Source organism: Sus scrofa, chromosome 1 (genome assembly GCF_054392235.1).
Source record: "Sus scrofa isolate SSC_HxYL_T2T_F1_AM1 chromosome 1, Sscrofa_HxYL_maternal_Yorkshire_Landrace_v2.0, whole genome shotgun sequence".
NCBI lineage: Eukaryota > Metazoa > Chordata > Mammalia > Artiodactyla > Suidae > Sus > Sus scrofa.
This window is the reverse complement of record NC_139383.1, coordinates 15850362-15860747: the sequence shown is the minus strand read 5'-3', so window position 1 is coordinate 15860747 and position 10386 is coordinate 15850362. Positions and strand designations below refer to the sequence as shown.

Here is a 10386-nt window from a genome sequence, read left to right as displayed (position 1 = left end):
CCATATGCCACGGATGCGGCCCTAAAAAGACAAATAATAGTAATGGTAATAAAAAGAATAACGGCAAAATCAGTCTTAAGGTGCTTCTCTTACCAGGGGAAACACCATGTCTATCCTCTCTCCTCAAGCCGTAGGGGTTCCAAGGACATGAAACATCTGGAATGAACGGCCTTCCCGATCTTTCCAAGAGAATGACCTGCAGCGAAAGGCCCCAGTGTAGCCAAACCCTCACCTCAGCACTTTCCTTCTTTCTCCTTCCCTCCACCCACTTTCTGCCCACAGCTTTTCCTTTTTATTGCTGACCCTTCAGAAGCATCCAGGACAAGAGCTGGGGCTGGGAGAAGTTAACTGGGAAAGGAAAGCCAGCCAGGGGAGAGCAGAGGGCCTGGAAGGGAGGTTTTCGGATCTGATTAGCACGGCGAGCTTCAGCCTTTTCTGAAGGGATGCCCAGCGCAGCAGCCGTCTTCCGTCTGTGCCTGGTGATAAACCAGGCCCCTACTGACTGTCGGACACGGATCTGATGATGTTGCTTCCTCATCCCGCTCAACAGCGAGGGAGCTGAGAGCACCTCTGATCCAAAGTCAGCCTATAAATATGATGAGATGTATAACCTTAAGATGTGTATGCGGTCTTCTTCCCAGTTCCTGGCACAGAGCTGCTAAAGCCCTTGGAATTTCCTAAAAGTGGTGAGAAAGGGCAAGGTGTCTTTTGTTATGTTAATGAAATGACTTTTGGAAAGCTCCTAGGTCACCTGAGGATGGGGGCTGGTTGCCAGGGAAACCAGCTGGGTCTTAAGAAGTTTGGAACTTTCAGTCCCACCCCTTGATCTGGGGGGAGGGGAGGAGGCTGGAGGTGGAATTAATCCACAATGGCCAGTGATGGAGTCTGTATAATGCAGCCGCCACAGAAGGCCTAAAGGACAGGTTCAGAGAGCTTCTGGGTGGGTGAGCACGTAGGGGTTTGGGGAGAGTGGTGCTCTGGGGAGGCCGGGAAGCGCTGCATCCCTTCCCGGTAGCAGGCCCTGTGCGCCTCTTCCATCTGGCTGCTCTTGAGCTATATCTTTTTATAAGAAACCAGTGACCTACTAAGTAAACTACTAAGTAATTCTGTGAACTACTGTTTTTTCCTTTTTAGGGCTGCACCCACAGCATATGGAAGTTCCCAGGCTAGGGGTCTAATCGGAGCTGCAGCTGCCAGCCTATGCCACAGCCACAGCAACGCCAGATCCGAACCACATCTACAAACTACACCACAGTTTGTGGCAACACTGGATCCATAACCCACTGAGTGAGGCCAGGGATCAAACCCACAACCTCACAGATGTTATGTTGGGTTCTTAACCCACTGAGCCACAACAGGAAATCCGAAGTAGTAAATTTTAATTTTAATTTTATTTTTTTATGGCTGCACCTATGGCATTTGGGAGTTCCTCAGGCTAAGGAACCAAAGCCAGAGCAACCACCCAAACTGCTACAGTGACAATGCCAGGTCCTTAACCAGCTGCCCCACCGTGAGTCACTTTAGCAAATGAATCCAACCCAAAGACACAGAGCATGGGAACCTTCAGTCTATAGCTGGTCAGTCAGAAGCACAAGTGACAATCTGAGCTTGCGATTGGCAAGGGGGGTTGTGGGGGGAGAGCATCCTTATAGGACTGAGCTCTTCACCTGTGAGATCTGATGCCATCTCCAGGACTGAGCTGGATCTTCTAACACCGTACTGCTGTGGGGAAATTTGTTGGTGGTAGACAATCCACGCCACCTACCCCCGTGTACCCACACACATTCGATTGGAGTGCAGAATCACTAGAAGCCTAATAAATACGTTTGTGGTGGAATAATTACCGTACTTCCCAATCTTTTCCACGCCCCAAGATGCATAGAAAAAGAGATGTGATGGCCTACGGGAGCCCACAGACCAGCTGGCCTCTGAGGGATCAGAACTGTAACCCACTTGCGCAACCCAAGGGGAATATTCTGAATTACTGAGCCCAGTCACGCCGCATGCATTATCCGAGGAGGAGAGGGGAGAGGGCGTCCACCGCTAAGCAGCTGGAAATTCTGGAGACCAGCGTTCAGGTGATTGATTCTTATCCCTCTTTGATGGATTGATTCTTTCTCTCATCAAAATCTGTCTTCGGGGATCTCACCTTCAGATCTAGGGAAAAGGCCCATTAAGCCACCACAAGGCAGCATAAAATGTGCGAAGAGAGGACGGGCAGAGTCTATTTACTGAAACCAGTTGCTAAACCAGCTTCTCTCCAGCACGGAATCCTCTTTGCAGCTACGCCTCAGACCTCATGCTCAGGCTCCCAGCTGAAAGTCAGGAGTCTGCCTTCTATCATCCCCCAGGGGGTCCTCAGGTCACCTTTTGCAAACCTGCTCAAAACAGTGTCCCCTCCTGCCTCCCCTTCCTTCCTCAATCCAACATCAGGATGGTTCATCACACTGTTTCTTCGGCTCCTTTGCTGTTTACCTCTCACTCCTTTCTGTCCAGACTTAGGTACTTGTTTTTTTCGGCACCAAGGAAACATTTCTAATCTTTCTGTTCCCCAGAGGGCGCCGGACCTCAAAGCCATCCCTTCCGGCCGAAGGGTTTTCTCAAGATTCCCAGTGGCTGCGCTCCGCGAAAGGAGGGGGGGCAGGGCTGTTCTGAGGGGCGGGTGTGGATGTGCTGACAGGTGGGGTCCCCCCTGCCTACTCCCCAACGGGTCGGGCTTGTGTGCAAGAAGAAAACGGCTGCAGACTGTGCAGGACAAAACTCGAATTGATGCCTAAGCTAAGAGCTGGGTGAAGAAGATCAGTGCGCTGTGAACACAGGCTTCTGGCCATCCCAAGGGGACCTGCCCCATCCCAAGGGACCTGTCCTAAAGCTGAGTCAAGGAACACCTGCCGTCTGATGAGTCTCTGAGGCCTGGCAGACGCTGGCCATCTGTCCAGCCAAATACTGGGGTGACCATATAATTTACTGTTCAGCCAGAGTGGAAAGGGTTCTTTTATTTCAGGACAAAAATATATGCACGACAGTCCTGGGCCCCCAACCTAATGCCCACTTCCTTAAATGGAGGAAGAAAGTGTCGGGGTAAAAGGACTTAAATCCCGTGGTTTCAGCCAGGTTGCTGACAGAAGTCTGCGTCTTTCGTGCACTTCCCGGCCTGGGACACGGAGGTCCAGCCTTCACTCTACCGCTACCTGGCTGGGTGACCTTGCACAAGCCACTGGCCTTTGGTGGCCTCATTTCCTTCTCTGTAAAATGAGCTGCACATGGGCCAGTTGCTCCGTCTCAGGGTCTCCGTATGGATTAAGAAGCTTGCGCTCTGGTTTCCTTTGTCCCTTTTCTTTGTTACTCCTGTTCCTCATTCTGCACCAGCGTGTGAATGGCAGCACCTCTGGTTAATTGCTGCTCATTTCAAATCTCTTGTTTCAACATGCAAATCACTTGATTACAAAGTCAAAGACTGTTTTAACTGGGGATGTATCCCTGGACCATATCCTCCATTGCTTACATGTCACGTTCCTCCAGCGCATCCCAAACCCTTTTCTGTGAGGCGGGAGCTTTGAGCTTTGTTTCCATCTAGTTTAACACCTCGAGAGGCCCAGAGGTGCTATTGAAGTGAATTACAGCAACTGAGCTGAGCTCATTAAGTTCTAGCAACAGTCAGGAGCATAAAGAATCTCTTTCTTAATGGTGGCAGGAGCCTGAAATTCCATCAGTTTAGAGTGATAGCCTGAGTTTCTGCCTCCTGCCAGCTGAGATGGCAAGTCCCAGAAAAGGGAGGGGCGAGCTGCTGCAAACTACACCAGGGTAAATCAGACTGCTTCCCTGAGCCTCTGATGCAGAGAAGTTGTCACCTTCAACCCCAGAAAATGGGGAGAAGAGGCCTTAGGTCTGTAATTTGCTCATGACTTGGTAGGATTAAGTGTTTATTGAGAACCAACCTTTAAAACAGGAGTGGGCAAACTATGGCCCCAAAGCTGAATTCAGCCCACTGTCTGTCTGCCTTTAGTGCTATGAATAGTTTTTCCACTTTTATTTATTTAGTTTTTACGGCCAGGCCAGCAGCATGCAGACGTTCCTGGCCCAGGGATCAAACCCGAGTCATGGCTGGGACAAAACCAGATCCTTAACCAGCTGAACCACCAGGGAACTCCCTAACCTGGGAACCTCCATATGCCACAGAAGCAGCCCTGGAAAAGGCAAAAAGACAAATACACACACACACACACACACACACACACACACACTTTATTAAACAGCAAGATCCTACTCTATAGTATGGGCAACTATATCTAGTCTCCTGAGATGTATACATATAACAGAGTCACTTTGCTGTACAGCAGAAATGGGCACAACATTGTAAATGAACTAGAATTTTTAAAAGAATAAAACAAGATAAAACAAAAAATAAAAGTGTTTTCTTGCTTAAAAAATGCTCAGTTACCATAGTAACATCAAAGATCACTGATGGAAGATCACCATAATGAATAAAATCATGAAAAGTTTGAAGTATCATAACAATTACCAAAATGTGACAGAGACACGAAGTGAGTAAATGCCGTTGGAAAAATGGTGCCGGTAGACTTGCTCCAGGCAGGATGGCCACAAACTGTCAACTTGTAAAACAAAACCAAAACCAACCAAACTAAAACTAATAAAGCTAAGCACAGTCAAGGACGTATTCCTTTGTTTATAGTTACATAACAGAGATGCAAACTATCCTTGATTTTGCCTCTTGGCCCACGAAGCCGAAACTGTTTACCGTCTGGCTCTTTTACAGAAAAAACCTGTGTACCACAGCTTTTTTTTTTTTTTCATTTTTTTATTACTCAAATGAATTTATCACATCTGTAGTTGTATAATGATCATAACAATCTGATTTTACAGGATTTCCATCCCACAACCCAAGTACATCCCCCCCTAACCCCCAAACTGTCTCCTCTGGAGACCATAAGTTTTTCAATGTCTGTGAGTCAGCATCTGTTCTGCAAAGAAATTCCGTCTGTCCTTTTTTCAGATTCTACATGTCAGTGAAAGCATTTGATGTTGGTGTTTCATTGTATGGCTGACTTCACTTAGCATGATAATTTCTAGGTCCATCCATGTTGCTAAAAATGCTGGTATATCATTCTTTTTGATGGCTGAGTAATATTCCATTGTGTATATGTACCACATCTTCTTGATCCACGCCTCTGTCAATGGACATTTAGGTTGTTTCCATGTCTTGGCTATTGCAAATAGTGCTGCAATGAACATTGGAGTACATGTGTCTTTGCGAGTCGTGGTTTTCTCTGGGTAGATGCCCAGGAATGGGATTGCTGGATCAAATGGTAGTCCTATTTTTAGTTTTCTGAGGAATCTCCATACTGTTTTCCACTGTGGTTGCACCAATTTACAATCCCACCAACAGTGTACTAGGGTTCCTTTTTCTCCACACCCTCTCCAGCACTTATTGTTTGTAGACTTTTGGATGATGGCCATTCTGGCTGGTGTAAGGTGGTACCTCACTGTGGTTTGGATTGGCATTTCTCTAATAATGAGTGATGCTGAACATCTTTTCATGTGTTTCTCGGCCATCTGTATGCCTTCTTTGGAGAATTGTCTGTTTAGATCTTCTGCCCATTTTTGGATGGGGTTGTTTGTGTACCACAGCTTTAATATTTCCTGTCTTTTCCCAGAGAAGTTCAGAATCCTGGCGATCTGGCATCAAGGCTGAGCCCATCTCTCTGCTCCAGTCTGATTTGACCCAACCCACTTCCTGCATGTGCCCTGGGCTTCGGCCACAGCCCTGACATGCCACACTCTGTTTCACTTCCCTGTCGGAGCAGGGACTGCTTCCTGGGCCCCCAGCATCCTCTTTCTTCCATGCTGACTGCTGGGTTGGGAGGGCACCTCTTTCCCTGCCTTCCTGCTTCTAGGAAAGTAATAATAACAGCTTACACTTGTCAAGTACTTACTGCGTTCCAGGGACTACTGTTCCTACCATTTTGCTGCAGTACCTAAGTTCACCCTCTTGGGCCTATTGCGGTAGATTCTATTGGCCATCCACAGCTTACAGATCACACAACTGAGGCTCAGAGATGTTAAGTGACCTGCTGAGGTCACACAGGTAAAAAGTGGCAAACCCAGGCTTTGAGTTCAGACAGCCAAGCCCCAGCCTCCACGTGCCAACTGCTTTCCGGAGCCTCTCTGGAAACATATCTGGCCTCTTGCAGGGTTTCCTTGACTCTCCATGGAGGCTGCCTGAGTGACCTGATTGGGCGTCACAGCCAGGGGCCCACGGTTGGTTGGAGCCAATCAATTAAATCCTTCAAGTCTTAGGGATTCAGCTTCCTCTGCAGTCCTGGGCAGCAACGTTGGCTCCCAGGGTCTGCAGTTCCCAAGTGGCTGACTCACCAGCCACATCTGGATGAAGGGCTAGGCCCTTCTGTTTTTCTCTTCGATACTTTGTTTTTGACAGCGTTTGCAGAAGGAAGCACCATCCCCTCCAATTCTCCTACCCGCGAGGGTGGCCCGTCATCCCCAGGATGGAGACTTCGTGGGGCTCCTCTCGATGATGGTTTGAAGAAGGCCTTGCCGAGGACCAGGTCCATTCTCCTTACAGCTCCCTGGGAAGGATGCGGGGCTGCCTAGCTGGTGCAGCTGGAATAACACTCCCGTCCAGGACCCATGTTCAGTTATTGCCTCCATCAGTATTCACAGTTGTTACCAAAGAAGCCAGGAGGAAGGTGGTCTTCCCCTTTCTAAACCTCAACCAAGAGGTTTCCTCTTGGTTGAAGTTTGGAAAAAAAATCTCAGTAAAGGAGTGTAGTCCTAGAAACTGACAAGGAAGCATAATAGCATCTATCATTGTCGAGCAAATATGATGAGCATCATGCTGGCTGTTTCACGCATGAGATATTTAATTCTTTTTTTTATTTTTAATTAAAAAATTTTTTTGGTCTTTTTTAGGGCTGCACCTGTGGCATATGGAGTTTCCCAGGCTAGGGGTCGAATTGGAGCTGTAGCTGCCAGCCTTTGCCACAGCCACAGCAATGCCAGATCCGAGCCGCATCTGCAACCTACACCACCGCTCATGGCAACGCCAGATCCTTAACCCACTGAGCAAGGCCAGGGATCGAACCCACAACCTCAAGGTTCCTAGTCGGATTCGTTAACCACTGAGCCACAATGGGAACTCCAAGACATTTAATTCTTAAAACTCTGTAAAGTAAATCTTTGATTGGGCCTTACCTGAAGAACAAATGACTGGAGACTCAGGGAGGGGAAGCAACTTGTTCAAGATCACACAGCCATAAAGACCTGCCCCAAGTGGGTCTCATCCAAAATTCATTCTCTTTCTACTGATTCTACATTGATTCCCTTCATCAGCTTGCTGACTTTCTTCATTTTCTGCTACTGTAATTAGCTGAGTCTAAGAAAATGCTGTGAGAAAGGACACAGGATTGGCCAGCGGAACTCAGCAGATGGACCAAGGTTCTGTTCTTTTTTCGAAAATAAGACTCCATTTTTGTCATTTTGTCCTAAAGAATGCTAACTCTAAACCGTTTGTGTACATTTTACCCAAATTTTCGCTGAGACGGCGTACTGTGTTTTCTTGATTTTAAGATGCACATTTCCCCATTTTTTTATATCCTCTAGAATTCAGACGTCTCCTCACTTGCGTTCAACTTGGATTAAAATCAAGTTTCTTAAGAGGGGATCCTAGGTTCTATTTAAATCTACCTCAGAGTTCCCCTCCTGGCTCAGTGGTAATGAACCCGACTCGTATCCATGAAGATCGGTTTGATCCCTGGCCTCGCTCAGTGGGTTAAGGATATGGCATTGCCGTAAGCTGTTGTGTAGGTCGCAGATGTGGCTCAGACCTGGCACTGCTGTGACTGACTGTGGCGTAGGCTGAAGGCTACAGCTCCGATTCAACCCCGAGCCTGGGAATTTCCATATTCCATGGGTGTGGCCCTTAAAAAAATTAAGAAAATAAAGAAAAAATAAGTAGATCTGCCTCATTTTGGGGGGTGGGGTCCCACCTGCTTGGGTTCAAATTCTCCAGGGAATATTTTTCCCCCACCTTCACTCAGTGCCAGTGAAGACTTGCAGATTTTCTGCTGTTCCTTTTTTCAGAGTGGATTGACTCTCATTTACCCTGAAACTGAAGGTGTAGCTTTGACGGACCAGCTTTATGGGATGAGCAATATCTCCCAATGTTGGTCCTTTTAAAAATTTTTTTTTCGTATTATTACATCAAATAAAGATGTATCTTGCAGTCAGTGGTAGTTCAGAGTGAATGAAATGTGTGTTTATTGAGGTCTGGGGTTCATTTCAAGCAGTGTGGCAGCCAGTCTCCACAACGCCTTCCCTGCCTACCACGGTCCTTGCTCCTTATATCCATGTCCTCATGTGTCCCCTCTCCCACAGAATAAGGCTGATCTGTGCCACCAAGAAGATATTATGGGAATGACAGAGTGTGACTTCCAATGCTGGGCCATAAAGACTCTGCTGCTTCTGTCTGTTCTCTTTCAGATCACTTGTTTTGGAAGAAGTCAGTTGCCATATGGTGAGGATACTCAAGCAGTCCCACCGAGAGGTCAGTGCAAGGGCTTAGGACCTTTTGCCAGCAGCCAGCGCTAACCTGTCAGGCATGTGAGTGAGCCAACTCGAAAGAAGATCTTTCAGCCCCAGTCAAGCCTTCAGATGACCGCAGCCCTGGACTTGACTGCAACCTCATAAGTGACTTCAAGCCAGAACCACCCAGTTAAGCTATTTCTGGATTTGTGATTCACAGAAACTCTCAAATTATAGATGTGTATCTTTTTAAGTCACCCGATTTTGGTGTAATTTACAACATAGCAATGATGGCAAATACAGAAGCTAGAAAAATATATTTTGAAACTAAAATATACCTGTCTTTTCAAAAGCAGTGTTTAGTTTGTTTTTGCTGTTGTTGTTGTTGTTTTTCTTTTTAGGGCTATACTTGTGGCACATGGACGTTCCCAGGCTAGGGGTCAGAATGGAGCTGCAGCTGCCCGCCTATGCCACAGTCACAGCAATGCCAGATCCAAGCAGCATCTGCAACCTACACCAGAGCTCACAGCAACACTGGATCCTTAACCCACTGAACGAGGCCAGGGAATGAACTCGCGTCCTCACAGAGACTGGTCAGGTTCATAACCTGCTGAGCCACAATGGGAACTCTAATTCTTTGTTTTTTTAATGTCCCTTTTCCACATTAATGAGAAAATTTCCATTATTTTCAGGAGAACTGAGATCTAAAGAAACTATGACTATTTGTTCTAACATAAAGGTAAAGACTTTAACTGACTTCATAGTTTATACAACATGTTTTATGCTTCAAACGTCAGAGTTTCATTAAAGGATTTTTCTTTTAATACTACAAAGAAAGATGAAATATGGATTGCTTTTTTAATGGGAAAGTATTGGTTGGATTATTACTATTATTTTTTATTTTTTGTCTTTTTGCTATTTCTTGGGCCGCTCCCATGGCATATGGAGGTTCCCAGGCTAGGGGTCTAATCGGAGCTGTAGCCGCCGGGCTACGCCAGAGCCACAGCAACACGGGATCCGAGCCGCATCTGCAACCTACACCACAGCTCATGGCAACGCCAGATCCTTAACCCACTGAGCAAGAGCAGGGATCGAACCCGCAACCTCGTGGTTTCTGGTCGGATTCGTTAACCATTGCGCTACGACGGGAACACCAGGTTGGATTATTTTTAAACCAGAAGGAATACTTTACTTGCAGATATGTCCCTAGTTACTCTAAAATGGCTTAGTTTAGGCCACCAGATCACGTACACATTAAAGAGAACTTGCCGACTCCTGGTTGCTAGCCTCAGCTATATATTTGGGGGTACTGTGGTTTTGTCCTTCGGACTTGCTGAAACTTCCATTATAATAAATGCTTAATCAACACGCCCTTTGAAGCGCCTCTTGGTTTTTGATGTCATATTTGGAAAAAGCCACTTTGTGTTGTCTTGTGCCCTAGACATTGACTAAATCTGTTGAAATAACTGAATATTATCTTCCTCTTTGATATTCCAGCTGATTGCGTTCATTTTGGTTATGACTTCGGATTGTCACAAGAATCCCGTGACTTCGAAACTTTCTTGTTCATCAACATCACTTGGGGAGGTGTGGGCTTTCTTTTTTATTTTTTTATTATTTTTTTAAATTTTATTTATTTTATTTTATTTTTGTTGTTGTTGTTGTTGTTGTTGTTGTTGTTGCTATTTCTTGGGCCGCTCCCGCGGCATATGGAGGTTCCCAGGCTAGGGGTTGAATCAGAGCTGTAGCCACCGGGCTACGCCAGAGCCACAGCAACGCAGGATCTGAGCCGCGTCTGCAACCTACACCACAGCTCACGGCAATGCC

At 46.6% G+C, this 10386-nt stretch overlaps 1 long non-coding RNA gene across 1 annotated transcript; it reads left to right on the top strand.

Moving 5' to 3' along the window:
* The first annotated feature begins 1874 nt into the window (after positions 1-1874).
* LOC146405939 (uncharacterized) lies at positions 1875-8914 on the top strand. Its single transcript, XR_014844783.1, has 2 exons — positions 1875-2078; positions 8518-8914. It is a non-coding gene; the product is annotated as an uncharacterized LOC146405939 (long non-coding RNA).
* Positions 8915-10386: the final 1472 nt, after the last annotated feature.